Consider the following 20,414-nt stretch of genomic DNA (forward strand, 5'->3'; position numbering starts at 1 on the left):
AACAGGGCAAAGGTTTCAGTAGATTTTCATCCACAGGCTGCACTTTAGCAATTAGCCTTTCTATTGTACAAAAAATTAAACCAGCACCTGAATGTGGCAATAAATAAATAAATGGAATCATGTTTATTTGGGTGTGTTTCCAATGAAGCTTCTCAAAGCACAAATGCCAATAACTTCTCAAGCACTGCAATGAAAGTGATCCTGGATATTCAGCACACAGAAAAGGGGTAAGGAACAGAATTTGTTCAAATTCCACTGAAGTACAAAGTTATCCAATTCACACTTCTTGACTGTTGCCAAGTTGGAACAGAAATATCAATCTTGAGTTTTTCAAATGTGAAAAATATCACAACCCAAAAATATACACACCAAAATACATTATACTGGGGAACATGTCGACGTTGGGAAAATATCAGATCTGGGTAAATTAGGACATAATGCATACAAAATTTTGTTTGGAGAAATGTTTCATAATTTTTCCAAAGGACCTTTTCTTTTTTTAAGGCAACCGGGATGTGGCCGAAGCAGTTCAGAATTGACTTAACCTTGGAAAAATAAGACCCAGAAAAAAGGGACAATTAAGAGATTCTTTCCTACTTTCAAATTGAAAACCATTCCTTTATTAGTAGCTTTGGCAGGAAGACCTCATTCAGTTCACAGTAAAAAAAAAAAAATCTGTATGGCATGCACCAATGAAGCAGTATTTCAGAAAACTATGCGTGTGGAGGGACTATGCTTTGAGTTGTAGTCCAAACCGAAATGCAGGGAATATAATAAACCTGTTTATATGGAATCCCTGCTGGGAAAACATCTATTTTACTCCATCCGTGTGGACGGTTCCTTTAGCAACTTGAACTTAAGGTCTTGACCTCCATCATGATTCTTTCCCATAAAGTAAACAAGCAGACATAGCTGACATTTGTACCTCTTTGCCACTGGGTTTTGCTGCAATGCTTGTGTAAGGCAGTAAAGTCTGTCACAGGTTCAGTGGGAATCTCCCACATTTTTAATGCTCAGGAAATGAAATGGTGCTGGAAATGTCTCTTGCATAAGCCATTTTTGGTAGTTATGTAACAGCATGTTTCTCATATCAAAAGGCTTTTGTTCCGGTAGGGCTTGCTTAAGGGAGGCACTATATGCTTATTATCCAAATCTGCCTATTGAAAATGTTTCCCCCAATGAGTACACATTTTCATGATTGAAACCTGAGCAGGACTATCCATAGTTTATTACCTCTGAATTTTGCTTAACTGTGGCCTGCCTTGACCAACCTGTCTTCAACCTATTCATCTGCTCTTCTGGGGTTATGTTCTCCTTACTATAGTTCCCTCTAAGCATCAGTACCTGGGACAGAGAAAATAACTTTTCTGCAACAGTCCTAATGTGAGTAGGAAGCTGACAGGAGATAATTGCTAAAGCGTTCCCCCACTTATCTCAGTGACTAGCTTCTTTCAACACTGGTTCAGTTCCATTAAACATGTGTAGAATCATTTCAGGTTCTCTTTCTTTATCCTCCCGAAGTTGCCTCCACGGCCTGTAAGCACTAGCTATGTTAATAGTGACATAGAGTAAGACTGTGGCTTTTGCTAGACTGGCACTGTTTGATCATTCAGTGGTGCCTTACAACCAGACATCTGAGGTAGTTATATGGTAAAAGACCAGACAGCTGTAGCTGTGTGATTGCATTCAACAGTGTGCTTTCTTAGGTTTAGTCCTTCCACTGTATCTGTACCTATCATCACAAATGTCTTGTATCTCTATAGGGATTGTTTTAATCAACTTCCAAATTCTCCCCTAGCAATGCTGTGCTATGTGCACCAACAATTAAGTGAAAGGCTCTGACAAAAGCAAGTGCAGAATTTAATAGTCCTCAGGTTTCACTAGTGGTTGACTGAGATCTTTTTCATCATCTTTCTCCTTCCTGCTCAAGGAAATGAATAATATCACTGTCTCGTTAATCTTTCTTCCAAAGCCACCACCATCATTCCCACCGTTTCTTAAAGAAGGCTACCTTGTATTATTTCTTGCTGTGGTCCATTAGCTATGCAAAAGAGAGCAGTGCTTTTTCAGGGTAACTTCACTGGGGCTGAGGAACAGTCAATATTATAACACTTCCAGGTTTGGTATGCTAAACTACTCTCTGGGATAATTAGCCATAGCCAATTGTTGTATTAGAAAAAAATGTGCATTTTTACCCTGATGGTAATGGCATAGTTTGTTGAATGTATCCATTTTATTGTCATTTTTTAAATTCATTTGTTCACTTCCAACACTTTGTGACTCAGTAGGCATCATTTCAATAATATTGCCCAGCAATAAGAGCTTCATTAATTTTTACAATGCAGTAAAGAATTAATTTAAGTCATTAATTTTTACAAAATCAGATTTTTAGGTAAAAGCTTGTGTTCCAAAATCCAAAGCAAGCATGAGAGAAGAAAGCTAATATCATTCAGCATAATAAACATTCGTGCAAATATGCACACAGTGGTAGAAATGCTTACTCAGAAACAAATTATTCTAAGCTCTTACTTCTTACTAATTCTGTCTAGGATTGCAGGCTCTGGTGTTTTATTTACACAATCCATGGCCAGTGGAGCTGAATATGTGGGAAAGGAGGCACAACAGGAAGAAGTATGCATCAGAGAGGGTATGAATGATATGTCAACTATATGGAACCACCCTGCAAGATGAAGAGCAGGAATGCCAGCTGAAGTTTCAGCAGGTCTTAAGATCTTCCCATGTCAAAGATGATGCCAGTGTTAGCCACTGCCTTCCAAGACCTTAAACCATGAAATTTCTCACGAAGCTCTGAATCCTCTGCCATTTCAAGCAAGGAAGTTCATTTATCCCTAGGTAAACTGGAATGTTTGCTTCTAAATTGGTACCTTTAAGAGCTGGAACACTCACCCCTAAATAAGAGGAGCGTAAACCTGCTGTTTCAAACAGACATGTGCCTTATTTTACCTCTCACTATTTCTGTTCTGATTTTTCTGGTCCTGCAGATATGAAATGAGTGAACCAGGACCACAAAAAAGCAATTAGCTAGGTTTTTTAAAAAAATGAGATGATTAGAGTAATGATTAATGATGCATACTCCCTTAAATGTCTTGAACCAATGAACAAACTATAGGGCTCCTTATATGGCCCTCCCTTCTCAGAAGGTATAAATCTCAAAAGAGATTTCCTTTCTCTTAGTTTTTTACTAGGTTTCTCTAAAATACCATTTCTTTGAGCAGTAACAGCATTGAAGTACAATTGAAATCAATAAAATCATTACTGTTCAGGCAGAAATATAATTTCAGAGCAAAGAGATTTAAAATAAAAGGCATCCATAATTTAAAAGCTCTGGTTGAATAAATAGGTCTTTATGCGGTGCTGAAAAGGATAATGTGAGTGCCTATCTCTTTAATGACTTTGGGCAATTAAAAGAGGGAAAACAAGTTGCATGGGTGTGGAAATCACAACCAACCATAAGACTACACTTTACCAATTAAAATAAAACCCAGGCTAGAGGGCAGCCACCCTGTCTCAAGGCATAAGTTTAATGATTTTCTGAATGTCATTAGGGTGGGAGATACAGGAATCTCGGGGAGGAGTATCAGGGAGCAAGACCCTTCACAGAGAAGGTCCTCATTCTGGGTTCCACAAGTTCACACTGTTCAATCAATGGGATCCAGAACATACAACACTACCTGATCTTACTAGAAATGCATTAAAACTGGACACATATAAATGTGGTTGCAAGGAAGAATTTCTGGGAAGATTGTTGTAAACAATGCCCTGGCTAAAAAGGTCCTGTCCCAGTCATTATTTGCCCCACTTCATTGAAGGGGACATTGTGGAAAGAGTTTCTATCGAGGTTTCTAAGGTTCAAATACACTCAGAGACCGAGATAAGAATAACCTGGTCCCAAGCTATTTTAAATCTTAAAATAACAGCTTTACACCAAGCCCAGCAATAAATTGGGGTCAATGTAGCTGACAATCCATTGTGCAATGGGATCAAAATATCTAGACGTATGAAGTATGCTGTTTTTATTTCATTTTATTTTGCAATACACTTAACCACTTATGTGGTTACACTTAACTGTATATTGTATGATTTTAAAAGCTGCTGGTTTAAAATGTGGGAGTCTTCTGTTCAAAGGGAGGAAAAATATTCTCTCTGACTGATAGAAGCCAGTTGTTTGACCTTCAGTTGCTCCTGAGAGCAGGAACAAGTTCAGATCAGCAGCTGTTTGGAAGAGGGTTGCACAGAAGCATTAATCTGAGTTAGCAAAAAGTGTGCACACACCCCACTTTTTAGCACCTTCTTACATAACATTCTTGCTCTTACAGAAAAATCCAGAGCTAATGGGAAAACTCACAAACTCTTAGAACTGTCATTTAAATCATAACCAGTCAACTTGGGAGAGATGGAATTATTTGAATTACTTTTATAAATACAGGAATAAATATATGAATAGGCAAGTAAGGGAAGTGGAAATGGAAAGAAAAGAAAGGAAAGGAAAAGATATACCTTGGTATTTAAATCTTTATCACATTATTATTTCTAGATATTTCACTTAGTATTATGAATGAGCCTTTCTTCATCTATATATATATAGTGTGTGTGTGTGTGTGTGTGTTCCAGCATAACTCTGGAATGCCTCGAGCAATTTCAACTATACTTGGTACGCAGGTGACTTACTCTCTGGAAAAAAAATACTGTAGGGGTGTGTGTTCTGTTAAGATGCAGTCTGTTGTGTCTTAAAATGGCTTCTACTGTATTGCCATAAAATGGCTTCTACGGTACAGCATAGTGGAATTGCCATGGTAACGGCTTCACAGTACTCCACAAGGGGGTCCCTCTGGTGAGGAGGAAAAGCCAACATTAGAAATTATGTTTGGTCCAAACATTTTCCCCCTACAAATAAATACCCAGGCAATGCCGGGTTATCAACTAGTATAATATGAAAACAGTTTTATCTATTAGACAGGCCCACCAAAACTATTATCTAGTCTATTTCTAGAAACTAGTCTCCCTACAGACCTGTCCATTTGCATCAGCCACCAAGCTCAGAATCCCACAGGTCTCTTTTTATTAGTGTGAATAGGTGAGTTCTTCCCTTTAAAAGCATCCATAGCATCCATAGGAGGATCTCAAAATTTTGGCTGGGGGTGGAGGAGTTGGGAGTCCCATGGTAAAATCAAAACTATTTACAAGTATTTTATATCTGCTCGGAGTAAAAATGACTTGATGGCACATAATATTACAGAACCAGATATGAGTTTTGATAAAAATTATCCAAGTGGTTGAGTGACTGTAACCTGGGGGGACAGGAGGAAATATTCTGTCAGTTGTCATAAATGGATAGGTAGGAACAGAACAAGAATATTCAGGAAAAATTGACTGGGATATTTGGAGACCTAGGAATGAATGGGAATGGAGACTGATGAATGTCTGCTAAGAAAAAAGAAATTTGTAAAATATTTGTTCAAATGCATGTGTTAAGCATAAGTGTGTGATGAGAGGTTCCCACATATTGAACCAACCATTGTAAGATCTTCACAAGTAGATCTTCAGAACAATTCATAGGAAAGAAAATCAAAGAAGTGAAAGAAATTAAAATGAAAGTAGAATGACTGCAAGAAAAGTATGAGTCCTGTATGAAAAAATATTAGAAGACAGACTAATCTCTCAACTGAATGAATAGAAAGCAGACAAGGGAAAAGGATGTTAAAACAGCTTTCATTTTCACAGAATAAAAAGAATTATGCTATGAAGTACAGGAATGAAAAGGTGGAATGATAAGGTGAAAGAGCTGAGTATGAGGAAAAATACTAAGAGAATGTGCATGCCAAAAAAGGCAGATATTGCATAACATAGAGAAAGAGAAAAAGATCATTGCAAAAGAGCAAGCAAGGAACCGTTAACATTAAAAGAGTCACCATCTTTAAATACCTAATGGATTGCCACACAGAAAGAATGTGTTATTCTCTGTTGTTCTAAAGGGCAGGACCAGAAGCAATAGATTAACTTTTAAAGGAAGATATTTCAGGCTACATATCAGGAAGAACTCCCTATCTATGTGAGCTATCCACCAGCTCTACCACATAAAATAAGGTTCCCATCACTACAGATCTTCAAAAGTGTCTAGATATCATCTGTAGTGGATCTTTCTGAGCAGAGGGTTAAACACGATGACCTCTAAAACTCCTTCCAATTCTATGATTCTAATGCAAGAGAGTATGAATCTATAATGTAGTATACCAAAGATCAGAGATCATAGAGAACGGGGTGAACAATTGCAAATTACATATTTAAATTGTACAATTTGGTAGAATATTTATTAAAATAGAAAAAAAATGAGAAAGCCTTGACATTGTATGTATGTTTGTATGTTAATGAAATAAGTGAAAACTCCTGCACAAGAGTGCTTGTGCCCATTTTGTTCTATGGAAACAAAATGCTGAATGTGGCAGGGGAAACAAAAATTAAATTATGTGGGAATGGAGGATTTAAGACAGTATGTGATAAAATTAGAAGAGAGGGGGTCAAGACTGAATGGTTCTGGAATGAATGTGAACTGAACGCAAAAGTGTTCTGTAGTAAAGAAAGAATAATAAAGTTCAAAATAAATATACGAAAAGAAGAATGAATGGGTTGAGAAGATATGGAGGAATGAGAAACTCTATGTTGGATGGGGACATTAATGTTCCAACGAGGGTGGTGAAGGAATTTAAAGAACAGAATATGATGTGTGTGAAGTGATATATAAATGTGGAGGAAGAAAGGTTGGTTTGTAAAGCCCAAATGTAATGTAGAAAGCTATAGCAAATGGTGTTGGTATAAACCTGGTTTAGCTACATACATACCCATTTCTTCTTTTTACCATGTTTCGTGTCTTGAATTTCTAAAGGTTTCTATTTTTTGTTTTCTCTTCTAGACTTTGCATAATCTTGCTTACCTGAAAAATAGATAGCAGGGTAATTATGGATGGGTGGATATGTATACTTGTATGCATGGTTTTCTTTTACATATACAACTACAAAAAGAGAGCTAAAGTTAAAAAAAAGGAACAGATCAGCTTGAATTTTACTAGTTAGCTAATTCCAACATTTGCATGACATTTTCTTGAACAATTTAAATGTAAGGCTATTCTTGGTAGCATTTTTTAGGGTTGCGTTTGAAGTATAAACAATAATTGTTGCAATTGGTTAATTTGGCTAACCTTGAAGACAAGGCAAAATTGCAACAAAATGTCAGGTCACAAAAGAGGAGGCAACAGATTTTTAAATAGTGCCCTTTTTCTAGTACTACATCTTATTACTTTTTTGGATTAAATGTAACCCTGATATTTGACAACCAGCTTCCAGAGTTAATATTCAGGACATTGTGGGAGGAGAGCCACTCTAATCCACTGTAATCAGTGGGTTTCTGTAATCAGAAATCAAAGAGAATCTGGACAGGATATAAATTTCTCAGGCAAAGGGGGGCAATGCATGTTCCATTGCAAAACAACAAAATAATACAGGTAGTCCTCGACTTACAACAGTTCATTTAATGACTGTTCAAATTTACTGTTTTTCACATTTACAACTTTTGCAGCATCCCCGTGGTCACATGATCAAAATTCAGATGTTTGGCAGCTGGTTCATATTTATGACGGTTGCAATGTCCTGTGGTCATGCAATCACCTTTTGTAACTTTATGACAAGGAAAGTCAATGGGGAAGCCAGATTCACTTAAGAACCATGTTACTAACCTAACAATTTCAGTGATTCACTTAACTACTGTGGCAAGGAAGGCTGTAAAAATGGGCAAAACTCACTTAACAAATGTTTCACTTAGCAACGTAAATTTTGGGCTCAATTGTGGTCGTAACTTGAGGACTACCTGTAATAATAAACCATTTCCTATGCTCTTTACCTCAAAGAACCTCAGCATTTTGTTCTCTTAGTCATTGTGCATTGTAAAGCAATGACCCATAATTCTCTCGTTACATGACAGATATCAACAGTATTTCTGCTCAGAAGGAATCTTTCATATTACCAGGCTTATAGGCACTCCTGCTGACTAGAAAATCTAGGAAACTCCTACCTAGGAAAAGCAACCCCTTCCACACTGCCTTCAAGAGACACTGTATGGGCATGCCCATGGAGTCACAACCTGAGCACTCTTTTGTATACTAATTTTTGCAAACTGCTTGATCAACTTTTAAGAATAAATATACCTTCCATAAAAACGGGGGGGGGGGAATATCCTCAAGTTGAGCTGGCTAAACTCCTGGTGACTTCATGAACAAATGTACAGTAAAAAAAAATTTTAAAGCTTGCATTGGCCTTGGAATTTCTTACTTGGTCTCCTGTCCAAGGACTAATCGGGGCTCAGCCTCCAGACCTAGGCAGGACAGTCAGATGCTGCCATCTGTTGAAGTTCCTTAAAGTAAAGAAATTAGGAAACTCTTGCTCTCTCCTTTTTTCTTGTGATGTATTTTTTGTTCAGTCTCATCTCTTTCCTACAAATCATGATTACTACTCCAGGCTTACAGATGAGACCCTAAAGGTGAAGGATAGTGGCACACCAGAATTCATCCCTCGGGGAACCCCATTGAAGTGAGACAGAATTCAACTTTTCAGATTCGGATCCAGGCTGCCTCTTAAAAGGATGTTTCAAAAGAACCAGATCCTCCCCACAGCATTTCTCTGTTCTTGAAAGTCCCATTGGTGACCAGAGAAGCTTTTGACCAGCTGGGTTCCTTCCTGGGAATTCTTGAATAGGGAAAGAGCAGGCTAATGTGATTCCTGCTTGGGCAAACTGCATCCCACTGCTTCAATTAGCTGCAGCATGATACTTTTAGTAAGACCTGGTGTGGGTGTGGGTGTGGGTTTATCCTTGCCTTGTCGATCAGTATTTTTCAATCATCGTTGAGGTTTGCAGAAGAGCAAAGGGGTCCATGGACACCAGTCTCAAGAGCTGGAGCATTATAGCAGTTTCTCCTAATGGCATCCCTGACCTGTTACACGCATACCCAGCCGCACACGCTCTGGAGTGGGGGTAGGAAATACTCCCTCCGAAGCTCCAGCAGTCCTTGTCAATGCCTAATTGCCGGGCCCCCAGAAAGCCAAATAAGCCACCGGTGAAGAAGTCGACGCTGCACGGCTCCTAGCTCGGACGCGTGACTCATACTAGCCAGCCGGGCGGGAGGGGGGGAGGGAGACGAGCGGAGGGGAAAGCAGGAATGCCTTTGCGGGGAGATGAGAAGGAGGGAAGGGGGGGGGCAGAGCGAGCCTCGCGTTGGTTCCCAGCCAGGGAGGCTGAGGAGGCTGAGCCTGCAGGATCCCCGGTATCATGAGCCGGCCCACTCCGTCAGGCAGCGCGGAGAGAGACGGGCAGGCGCGTCAGGGTTGCAGGGGAGTGATTGGAGCGGTACCGTCAGGCTGCGGGAAGAGCGGGAGGCGGGCTTTGGGCGCCACCGGACTGAAGAGAGCAGCCCCTTCCCTCTACCGGCCGCGGGCTTGCGGACCGCTCTGGGTGAGTGGGCGAGCGGGTCAGGCGGGAGGGGCGGGGCGGCAGGGGACGGACGGAGGGTTGTCTCCAGCCGCGGAGTGTCCAGGGCCAAGAGTCGCCTCGGGAAGCTCGCCCTGGCCGGGGTGGCGGCGTTTGGTTGGGGAAAGCGGGGGCAGCTTGGCTGTTCGTGCCGCAGCTGCGAGCCTGAAAAGGGCGAGAGGTTTCGGGGCTGCCCCCGCCAGCGCTCCTCGCCTCGGCTAAACCCTGAGCGGGAACTTGCAGTGCGCGGGCCGAGTTCTCGGAGCGCTCCGGACAGGATCCCCGCTTGCCGCTGCCTGGAGGCTGGACTGGGAATCGCCCCGCCACAAGCTGGGAGTTCCCGGGAAGGAGCTGTCCAAGTTGTGGACTGACCTCCCTGCTTCGTTGGTGGAAGCGGGGCTGGCAGCCCAGCAGGGAGGCTGCGATCTCTGCCCGTTACCCGTAGCGGATCGGAGCTGCGAGCTGCCTGCTCTGCATGTTAATAAGTCGGCAGTGCGGATGGTGGTTGGATAATGCGGGATGCGGAGACGGAAGGTGGAGGACAACTGCACGGTCTTCGCCGAGAGTCAGGAGCGGGAGGAATGAACCGGAGAGTGAAAACTGAACGGGCGGGGAGAGAAATGGGGTATATGGTGTGCAGGGCAGTTAACTTACCTACAACCTGTCACAGGTACGCTTTCCAGCGAATGAGAAGGCACCTAGTTGGGAGAGGTGGATGGATCCCCCCCCCGAGTATTAGGAAATGCTGCAAGTCCCCAGAAAGGTTGATACACATGCTCCACCTGCAGCCTGTCTATAGGGCTCAGCTGACTGCTCTGCCAAATTCCCCTTTTGCTCTGTGTACCTGTATTCCCCACAACTCCCTCCATCATTCTGGTAGTTTGGAATCGGTGAATCGTTGAAATAAATGAGCAACTTATTGTGTTTGCTCATTGATAGGAAAGCAAACTCTCCTTGGGATAATCTCTAGACAAGATATGGGACAGGTGGCCAGTGAGCAAGAGGTGGATTTAATAATCCATCTATCTAAGAACCTCTGAATGGCAAACAAAAGGCAAACAAATTCATTTTAAAAAAACAGCTAAAACTGTATCAATGCTTGATGTTTGTAATAAACCACTTGACAGACATGTCCATGCCAGAACTCCCCTACTAATATCCTGACCCTAATGGCCTTAGGGTCATTAATGGTCCCATGTCTTCCCAGTCTTGTGGAAGGGCAATAGGACAGGCTGGCCATATTCCAGAGGGAAGGCTGCTCACAGACAGGAAAGAAATGCTGGTGATGTTCAATCCTAGGCCAACCAAAGGATGCTGCCAAGGCTGTTTGGGTTTGGATTGGGAAGAACCAGCTTTGGCTCAAACCTAACAGGATTGTAGATTTTAGCTTCGGCCATCGCCACCACCCCACCCAAATCCAATGACTATCCATCGTTTGAATGTGGTTATGTTCCTGTACTCAGTACACAATGTCTCTGAAGTGTATTTGTTGGATGATATTCTCCAAACTGCAATGGACTGAAAGGCCAGCAGAAGCCCATCCTCAGGATCATAGAGACAAAGCAGTGGAACAGCCTTATTTACACAAAAGCAAAACCCTGGAAAATGTTCTATGGGTTTCCTTCACTTGCTCCTCTAGCTCAGGAAATGGGACCAAATCTGGGGTGAGAGATGGGGAGCTTTTACTCAATCAGATAGAGAAAAGGAGACTTCCAGCCATGCCCACTCTTATGTTTTACCTCAAGCCGCTTGCAGTTGACCTCCCCCAGGTGTTTCTTGTTTTGGAGATCTCTTGTCTCCGTCTCTTTAATTTATCTGCTAGAGAAGTAATAAACATAATTTCTCCACTCTGTCCAGCTTGGTGAGAAATGAGCCCTAAGATTCCGAGCAGTATCCTTTTCCTTCAGTCAGTGAGGTTCAGCTGATGAGACTGAAGCTATCTTCTGCTGCATGGTTCCCTTGCTTCCCTTCATAATGGATTGCCCCCCCCTCTTTTTACCTCACTGTCTCCTTCTAGCAGTTGGAACAACTGGTGCAATTCTCACCTTCAAACTCCTCTTTGAGATGTTAAGAAAATCAGCAAGAGAAAACCTCACTGGCCACTAGTGACTGGTTCAGAGATTCAAAATTCTTCAGATTTCAGCAGAAAAAAACCCCAAAAGGCAAATAGGGAATCTCTCCCTCTCTATTTTCTGTTTTATTTGTGAAATGCATGTACTGTATGTACCCCAGTATGTATGAATGTATGTACCCCTGTGTGCGTATATGAATTTTCATATATGACACTCAAAAAGGATCTTTGAGTCTGTCAAATGCAACTTTTCTTTTAAAAAGCAATGGAGTTATATGTTCCTTTTTTATGCCAATATACATCAATACCTTGAACTCGATCTTTGCATTAAATACTCCAAGGAAAATTAATTCTGTAGTTTTTCTAGGCTGGTTTTAGTTCACCTTCTTGCCCATTTTCCTACCTAAAATATTTATTGGAAAAAATATTTCATAAATATGCATCACACACAAGTATAACTCTTTGGATAATGGGGACGGAGTGTGATCTTTCTGCCATAGAAAGGCAGTAGATCTGATCAGACATCAGAAGAGTTGCTATATAAAACAAATGGATTATATTTTGTGTGCAAACACTTCTCTGAAGCACAAACTATGTATCCGTTTCATATAGCTTGTCTCCCATCATATAGATCATGGATGTTGTGGCTTTCAAATTATTTGGAGCTTTATCTTCTGGTTTCTTACTTTAGTAGCATACTAGTCTTACAAGCATCTTTATACTTGCTTTATTTTGTGCATATACCTCTTTTCATGTATTTTACAGCATATGATTTGTAGGTAATGTATAAGTGTGTCTCCTACAAAATGTTGCTTAGCATTCCTGTTCAATCTGATGTGGCATGCGCTACTCTTAGAATATTCTGTAGTCTTTGATTTTTCATTAACTGCTATCACTGCTTAACAATAACTAGGCGTCAATTGTGTGCATGTTGTCATAGGAACACAGGTGCCTCTGGTAAATAATTTCATAAAAATATTGGGCTTTATTTATGTGAAACAGAACTTTCAGTCTTGGAGTATTGAGAGGAAACTCAGGTTGGCTTTGGATGTTAATGTCACTGTTCACACACTAACTGTTCATACTCTCCGAGGATTATTAGTGTGGCCACTTACATTAACCTTTTTGATGTCAAAATTGTTGGTGTGTAAAATTCATTCAGTGTAACCTTAGAGCCTCTCTCTGATTACCTTGCCTTTTCCCTTACTGTGTTCTAATATTGAAATCAGGGTTGAGTTATAGAAGAATTGAGACTCTTGGTTGAAATTCAGTGCTGTGCTTGTTTTTGTCCTGGATCTTTACTTACTACATGTGTGCCCTGTTTGACTTTTATAGATACAAAAACTACAATCCAACCTTTATGCACCTGTTAGATCTGCAGTCTGTATTTTTTTTCATATAATATCACATGAGTACATTTATAAAGACAAAATGCAGCTTCAACACAACTTACCCATATGTTTGTTTCTCAGTAGTAAATAAAGCATGCTTCTATAATACAGATCTTAAGTTCAGCACATGAGTAAGCAAGGAAAGCAGGAGTCAGCCCCCTTTTAGGTAGTGAGAAGCAGAGCCTAAATCAGGTGGGTCAAAAAAATATTGTCTTATTTTGTGCATGCATTTAATCAAAATGGTAAAAGAAGGAGCATTTCAGTTGCCGGATAGTTTTAATTGGGGGGAATCTACTAGCTGGTTTGGTAATGTAACGTTTCTTGATGCTGCTTTAAAATTGTTAAATCTGACTTGGAACAATTTGCTTGTCTTTTTTGTGATTTTTTTTGTTGGTCACATGTTTGGTGCAGTGCAGTGCAAAACATGGCTATGTCAACTAACCTCCAAACTACTTACTTTGTGTCAAAAGTCCAAATCCTGCTGGCTTTTTGACTTTCATTGCTTCTAGACTCTGCAATGGAAGTTTCCGTAGTAGAGCTAGACAGATGCTGAAGGATGCTGCCACCTGTGGCTCTTTTGAGATTAGAAATCGGTATCCAAGTGTAATTTCATTCACTCATTCACTCTCTTGCACACACAATTCACACATACTGCAAAAAGCTGACTAGTATTTCTCACTCAATTGTTACTAAATTGAGACGGGATTGGAAAGGATAGGCATATGAGGTTTATATGGAAAAAACACCCTGTTGAGTTACTTGAATTTCTGAAGATTGATTTACTTGGCTATATATATATATATATGTATATACAGTAGGTAGCTCACAATATCTGTGTGAAAGAATTTGGAAATTGGCTGCCTGCTCAAGGTGAGCTGGTCATGTGCAGAAGGAAATACCCACAGACATTATCATTTTATATACTGTCAAAGTAAATGACCCTCGCTCGAAATACGTGATAGAAGGTTCAGTACAGATGCCCACACATAATAGCATTTTAATGGTTCATGAATCTATATTTTGAAAGCCAACGTAGATAGTATTTCTTCATTGTTTCCTCTTACTACCCATTGCCCCATAGTAATGTAAATTGACCAACTTCAACCTACTCAACTGAACTTACCTTCTTGGATTCCCTTGCCCCACACTACTGTGCATTATTTAGTCAAACTGAAGTGTCTTTAACATTAATAGTGTGCATATAAATATACATCACATGTTGGGGAAAGCTAAAGAGGTTTAAGGCAATGAAAGGTGTGCCAACAGGAAAAATGAAAAGGGAGAGTCATATTTATTACCTAACTGAGAGAAGAGGAGGAGGAGGAGGAGGAGGAGGGGGTGTTTGATAGGTTAGGTGTGAAAGAAACCGTGGATGTATATGTCTCTTCATGAGTCCATTCTGTGCAAGAAAGCATGAGCATATGGCTGCTGGTAGACACCGTGTGGGTGGGAGAAAGAGAGAACTGCATTGTTGGGAAGGAGAGAGAGTGCAAGTGTAGCCAGTGAGAATAATTATAAAAGCCTCTAGTGGTCTGAGTAACAGTGAAAAATTATGTGTGCTTGTGCAAGAAATGGAGAGAGACCATAAAGAAATATGTCTATTAAACGGGAGGCGGGAATACGTACTATAAAATGCAAATATTTAATGCAAGGACGTGATATAAAAATGAAAGGGGTATGTGTAAAACAATCAAGACCATACCATTACTTGTTTTTTCTTCCTTAATGCCTTCTAGATGTCTTAGAGTACAATTCCCATCATCCCCAGTCAGCCAGGCAGCATACCCATGTTATGATGGTCTCGTCCCATTTAAATATCAGACATCCGAATCAAAGGAAGTCTCAGTTCTAAGGTGTTTTCCTCAGGCTCCTCAAATCTCAGGAGAGGAAAGGGTTAAATTCCCCACCATCTGGAATTATAATTGCTATCCATCCTTGCACATATTAAATCTAATTTCCCTCTTTGTGTTTTTTCTAGAAACATCTTTGTAGGAGATCTTAAGATTATGTGTCTTGAAGGCACATTGAGACATGCATGCATAGAGAGCAGGGAGGAAGCAAGCTTGCTTGTGTATTTAACAGGGCAGTGCAGATAAAGAACACAACAGCAGAACTAATTTCTGAATGTGTGTGTGGCAGCCAACGCAGAAGAACTTGGTCCCGAGGCTAGGCAATTGGCATTCCTGGCATATCTACACAAGGGCTTGTTTGACTGTCATCAACTCACACAGGATTCAAGCTGCTGAAGCTCTATAGGTAATTTGTTGAGGGAAGAGGGCTCATTGGCTTGTTGATTGGGGGGGAAAACCATCTCTTTCGCTGCATGTGTTTAAAATATTGTTTCTACCCAAGTGTCCAAGGATGAATGGACAGGAGCTGCTTATAGGATGTTCCATAAAATCTCAGGGTTTATTTCTCATACTGTGATGTTCAGTCATTATACCTGAATCCTCACTCTGTCCTGTTTACACAATATGTAGCTGCTACCACACTTCTCATTCTATTTATTGGCACAATGAAATATCAGCAGAGAAAGTCGGGTCTCTTATTTTTCTTCCATTCAATCACGTCCAATTTTCAGACTTCCTGGACTAGTCCCTGCAGTTTTCTTGGCACGGTTTTTCAGAAGTGGTTTGCCCTTGCCTCCTTCTTAGGGTTGAGAGAAAATGACTAGCCCAAGGACACCTGACTGGCTTTGTGCCTAAGGTTGAGACCAGAACCCAAGAGTGTCCCAATTTGTAGCCTGACGCCTTAACTACTGCACCAAACTGGTAGACTCTTTCTAAAGAGAGAGAAAATTCTCCTTAGGAAATCGTGGCTCAAAGCCAAGTTTTGTTATAGGTTTACCAAATTTTTGCCTAACCCCACTTTCCTGTTACAAAAGGGGAAATATTTGTGAGAAAAATGGTGATCAATAAAACATGTTGGAACTAAACTTGTAATACCAAAGGTAAATTGGATTGGTAAAGAACAACTTTATCCTGTAAAGATCACGGATACATTAGTTATTACACTAATGGATTATTTAAAAAGTTGCACTGTTTATTGACTGACCACTGTTACTATAATTTTGTAAGCCTTTATAAAGTTATAAAACCCTAATGATATTAGAAAAGAGAAACTGCCTTACAGGGTACTCCCCGAATTATGACCACAATTGGGACCAGCATTTCCATTACTGTGCAAGATAGTTTAGAAATGAGTTTCTCCCAATTTTACGACTTTTTTGCCACTGCTGTTAAATGAATCACTGTTAGTTGTTAAGTAAACCATGCAGTAGAGCATCTTCCCCTATTGACTTTGCTTGTTGTAAGCCAGCTGAGCAGGTTGCAAATGACAATCAAGTCACCCTGGAATGCTGCAATCATCATAAATACATGCCAGTTGCCAAGCGTCTGAATTTTCATCATGTGACCACCGGGATGCTGCAACAGTCGTAAGTGTGAGGACCAATCAAAAGTAACTTTTTTCAGTGCCTTTTAAATTCTAACAGTCACTAAATCAACAGCTGTAAGTCAAGGACTACTTCTGTAGACTAGTTTCTTTATATTTCTGTGCTGCAGTGTTGTTTCTACATCATGCTTGCCCCATCTCTTGTTTATTTTTGGTTTACAAGCAGTCCTTGACTTACAACAGTTTATTTAATGACTGTTCAAAGTTACAACAGCACTAAAAAGTGATTTACAACAGTTTTTCACATTTATAACCATTGCAGGATTCCCATGCATGATCAAAATTCAGACGCTAGGCAACTGGTTCATATTTATGATGGTTGCAGTGTCCCAGGGTCAGGTGATCACCTTTTGCGACCGCCTGACGAGCAAAAATCAATGAGGAAGCCTGATTCACTTAACAATCATGTTACTAAGTTAACAAATGCAATGATTCATTTAACAATGGTGGCAAGAAAAGTCACAAAGTGGGACAAACTCACTTAACAAATGTTACCAACATAAATTTTGGGCTCAATTGTGGTTCTAATTCAAGGACTATCCATATAATGAAATCCAGTCGGCTTCTACTCAAATATGTCAACTAGTTGATCCTATTTCCCTGAACTAAGCCAAAGTATTATGCAGTTCTCAAATGAGAATTTTGAATATTTGAGGCTTTAGAAAAGATTGCTGTGACTCAAAATCTCACATTTTGACCAGGCTGAAATTAGATGAATCAAAAGAGTCACCTTCCATGCCTCTTGTTTTTCATTTTTGAGGTGCATTATTGATTAGTTTATAATTAATTTGCCTCTCTCCCACAATCTGGAAAACACAAAATACAAATGCTGCTGATTGGTGAAAAGAAAGTTGCATTCAACCAGATGGTCTGTAGGCTCAGAATATATTAGCCAGTTTTATTTGCCATTAGTGGGCAGTTGTAATAAATGAGCTCATAGGCCCTTTCTGTCTCCAACAGTTATTATTCCCTGGCTTATTATTATTGCTAGGATTTATCTTGCCTATTACTCAATGGGAATTATTTTACGGACCTCATTTTCCGAGCCTCATTGATTAAGATATAGACTGTCCCACAGATAGTATGTACTCATAGTGGAAAAAACTTTCAGATCTTCTCCTACATCCTGTTGGAATTCCATTCTCCTATGAAAGTAATTCCTTCTCTCTACATGATTCTAAAAAATTTAAGCAGTTGTTACTACTTAATCTAAAGGAAGTCCATTGTTGTTAATGAGACTATCCCTCCATAATATAGCTCTTGCAGACTGTAGCTTAATAATCCTACATCCAAGGGTGGGCTGCTACGGGTTCACCCGGGTTTGGCCGAGAACCTCCAAATCCCACCCCTGGCTGGCCCCGCCCACCCCATGCCTCCCACCCCACCCTTCCTAGAAGTCTCCATGCGGCCCATTTTGAATGAGAGTTAAGTGCAGGGCCCGTGCGAAGACTCGGGGAGGTGGGAAAACATGTCTCCTGGAAGTTCCGGGCCCATTTCTGGTCTCCGGAGAGCCTCCAGAGTCCAGGGGAGGCAGTTTTCACCCTCCCTGAGGCTCAAGGAAAGCCTCCGGAGCCTGGGGAAGGTGAAAACGCCCCTCCCCCCCCCGGCCATGGTGCAGGAGGCCGACTAGGCCATGGTCACCATGGCCACATCCACCCAGCAACCAGGCAAAAAACCTGTTGCTGAAATTTTTGAAGCCCACCCCTGCCTACGTCTCCTTCAAGTCAGCAGAGTATACGGGACACTTTTCTGCCCAACGTTGCTGCAACTGGCTCGGATGAGTTTCCTCTTCTTTGTACCAAAGCATTGCATCAGAGAGAGATAGCCCAAAACTACAAATACCGCTTATGTGGTGGGGCTTAAAAGCACTATAGAGAATAGAGCATTGATGTTAAGTGTAACACAGGCTACGCCACAGTGCTAACAAGCCATTATCTTCTATGACCTGGACCGCTGCAGTGTTCTCTGCCTTCTAAAATGATCTTAATTACTAAGAAACAGCAGTAGCTAATCTATGGTAGACAGGACAGGATCAATTTTGTGGGGAGGCTGCCTGAAAGTCAACAGAAGGGGGGGGGCGGAAAATGCACACATGCACATGCATCACTCCCAACGTGATCCAAAGAAATCAGTTCATATTTTTCCCTTTTAGAAACTAGCATAGAGAGATATGGATTCCTCACCTCAGCTCACCACAGCAATTACAGGTCTAAGTGAGTTGTCGGCACAGCTTCCTAGAGATAAATAGCTACCCACATTTCAACATTAGAGCAAATGAGTCAGATTAAGCTCTCTACATCAGGTGGTGTTGGGTTCCTCCACCTCCCCCGTCAGGCCACATTTTCACAAATGGAAGTTTGTAAATGCTGCAGTGATATAAACATTCCAAATGATAAAGAGAGCACTGGCGAAGAGTTTAGCTATATGGCAAAAGAGGCTGATAAAATCCAAATTTTCTTTTGTCTCCCTTTTTACTTCTAGTTGCTTCAAACATATTTGGGGGGAGGATGGGGAGGGATGGGCACAATTGAAATACACCTTGAAGAACTGAATGGCATGCACATTATTATTATCCACGCAATTATTTTGATCATTCTGCTGACTGCCAGCAGTTTGGCAGTTCAATTCTCATCAGCTCAAGGTTGACTCAGTAGCCTTCCATCCTTCCGAAGTCGGTAAAACGAGGACCCAGATTACTGGGGGCAATACGCTGACTCTGTAAACCGCTTAGAGAGGGCTGTAAAGCACTATGAAGTTGTATATGAGTCTAAGTGCTATTACTATTTTGTGTTCTTCTGGATTGTGCATTCCATAATAGCACTGCTACAGTACACTGCATGAACCAAATACTGAATCATATGGGCAGCATATAACAACAAAGTCGTTTTACAGTCCTCTCTGCTTGGTAGTAAGTTCCACTAAGATCAGTGGGATTCATATTGCCTTATAATATGGCTCTTTCAATGGTGTAATAAATATATAAAGTACCCGAAGTACCGTGATCAAGCCTTCAAAACTATGCCCCTATCATTTCTATGATTGTGGGACAACACTCTGTTCATTGTCCTCCTAGTTCAAACCTAAGTAAAAATGGCACACAAAGACTCTACCTGAAATGAAAACTGGGGCAGTGGTGTGTGAATATACCTCCTTCTTCCTTAAAATCATCTAGCTTTGCTCATGGCCATTTCTGTAGCATGGAGCCTGGCTCACATCTAGCCCTCTCAAGATATATCACATATGAACCGTTGTTTTCAGGCTGCTCCAGCTCTCCAAAGACCTGTTCCTAGAATCAGCTGATCCCTGGCAAACTATTGCCAAGGAAAAAAGAGTATGGTAAAAGGACTTGCATTTACTTACTAAGGTCAGTTTATCATGCTAGGTAGTTGAAAGCGATCCAGCCACCCAGATCACTGTTGCAATTGGCCTCGGGGGTGGGAAAAAGACAGGTTAGAATTATAATCAATAGCAATGAAAACTAGTTTAACATATGTGTGTATTTGTCTGTATGAACTTTCCAGTTTTATACCCGGAATTATGTTTTAAGCCCTCTTAGGAGCAAGGCCTTCTTTCAGAATTCAAACTAACATGAACTTACTTAGGACTGAGTTCCAATAAATTGGGTAGGATTTCATTCTGAATGCACATACACTGGAGCATGCATCTCATTCTCTCGAGATGGTATCTAATAAATACTCCCTTGGCTCCCAGCAAGGCATTTCCTGAAGAAAGTAATCAGTAGAAAAGGTATTTATGGTGTTTAAATGGAGCAGTATAAACCTGTTCAATGTAGTTGAGGCTGCTTCAATTTTCAGACTCGGGGAAGTAGGCAGAGGCTGATGAAAATTGGAATTTACAAATAATCAGGGGTTATTTGGTATCAAGAGATGGAAAATGCCTAATGAGAAAATACAACGGAACTCATAAATTATTTGTAAAGTCTATGTATGATTTGCAGGCTTTCAAGT

At 40.7% G+C, this 20,414-nt stretch overlaps 1 protein-coding gene across 5 annotated transcripts in view; it reads left to right on the top strand.

The window, feature by feature from the left end:
• Window positions 1–20,414, top strand: part of CPLX2 (complexin 2) — a 143,171-nt gene that overhangs the window by 110,338 nt on the left and 12,419 nt on the right. Inside the window, exon 1 of one of the 5 annotated variants that reach the window (XM_081957497.1) lies at window positions 9,377–9,516. The exons of the other annotated variants lie outside the window; for them this stretch is intronic. The gene's annotated coding sequence lies outside the window, so the exon portion shown is untranslated. Of the gene's footprint in view, window positions 1–9,376; window positions 9,517–20,414 lie in introns of those variants that run through there. 5 annotated transcript variants of the gene reach the window in all.

This window comes from Natrix helvetica (assembly GCF_964273705.1).
Source record: "Natrix helvetica genome assembly, chromosome: 1".
Lineage (NCBI taxonomy): Eukaryota > Metazoa > Chordata > Lepidosauria > Squamata > Natricidae > Natrix > Natrix helvetica.